Source organism: Siphateles boraxobius, unplaced genomic scaffold, assembly GCF_051911475.1.
Source record: "Siphateles boraxobius isolate OS27281-9 unplaced genomic scaffold, OSU_SipBor_1 168, whole genome shotgun sequence".
NCBI lineage: Eukaryota > Metazoa > Chordata > Actinopteri > Cypriniformes > Leuciscidae > Siphateles > Siphateles boraxobius.
Window position 1 is genome coordinate 73245 of NW_027508775.1, and position 1756 is coordinate 75000.

The following is a 1756-nucleotide window of genomic DNA, read 5'->3' on the forward strand; positions in this document are numbered from 1 at the left end:
ACTAAACCCGTCACTGTCACCACCTCAAAACCACAGGGCAGAAATAAGAAATCATATTTCATATAATGACAATGATGACCATCATTTAGGATAATTTTCTTCACAGTTTAACAGATGTAACATCTTTCTCTTTCTCTGTAGAAGTTTTCATTAGAATTTCATTTCTCATACTTTACATATACATACTTTAAAATACAATTTAAATGGGTATAAATGAAATAAGTGATTCAGCCTGTTTGACCTGGTGACCTTCAGCTGTGTGTGTGTCAGCACTAGACTCCCACAGATTAAATATAGATTTTAGATAATCTCTTGCTGTTTCCAGTATTACTGTGGTTTGACTGTGGTTTGACACGTTCTCAGCGCTTCACTCATGGTCCGTATGAAATGATCTGAGAATGAAACGAGTGATTCCACACTGAGCGATTAATGTTGGTTTATCACTAACTCTGGAGTTACGGGCGATGATTGACAGCAGCTCTAAATCTGAACCTGTTTATGAATCAACATAAAACACATGAAGAGGTTCGGATGGTTTTTACTCATTCATCTTTAGTAGTTTTTTTTATATCATAATGTCATAAATGATGTGACGAGGGTTTGTCATTAACCAAACACTTCCTCGTGTTCATCGTCATGTACATGATGATGATGATGATGAAGATGAAGATGATGAGATGACATTTTCATTTACATTTATTCATTTAGCTGACGCTTTTATCCAAAGCGATTTATAATTGCTATGTATGTCAGAGGTCGCACGCCTCTGGAGCAACTAGGGGTTAAGTGTCTTGCTCAGGGACACATTGGTGTCTCACAGTGGATTCGAACCCAGGTCTCTCACACCAAAGGCATGTGTCTTATCCACTGCGCCATCACCACCCCTGATGATGATGAAGACGAAGATGATGATGATGATGATGATGAAGATAAAGATGAAGATGATGATGAAGATGATGATGAAGACGAAGATGATGATGAGGAAGATGATGAAGTCGATGATGAAGATGATGATGATGATGATGATGATGATGATGATGATGAAGACAAAGATGAAGATGATGATGAAGATGACGAAGACGAAGATGATGATGATAATGATGATGATGATGATGATGATGATGATGATGATGATGATGAAGAATATGATGAAGACGAAGACGAAGACGATGATGATGATGATGATGATGATGATGATGATGATGATGATGAAGAATATGATGAAGACGAAGATTTTGAAGATGATGATGATGATGATGATGATGATGATGATGATGATGACGATGAAGATGATGATGAAGATGATGATGATGATGATGATGATGATGAAGGTGATGATGAAGATGATGATGATGAAGGTGATGATGATGATGATGATGATGATGATGATGAAGATGATGATGATGATGATGATGATGATGATGATGAAGGTGATGATGATGATGATACTGATGATGATGATGATGATGATGATGATGATGAAGGTAATGATGAAGGTGATGACTACGTCTGACTACATCATGCGTTGTGGCCGTGTCCAGGCGCAGGTCCTCCGGATCCGGCTGATTACAGTAAACCTCGGAATAAGCAGAAAGACTAGCATTAGCATAGATGCCATTCTTCTTATGATGTAGCGAGTACATCAGGTGATATAGGAAGTGTTCCAGTTCCAGCTGACCTAGTTTATGCAGCCTAATAATCATTTAACTGATTTGAATGATAGGAATGTATAGTGTTCTATGTGAATGCTAGGTCA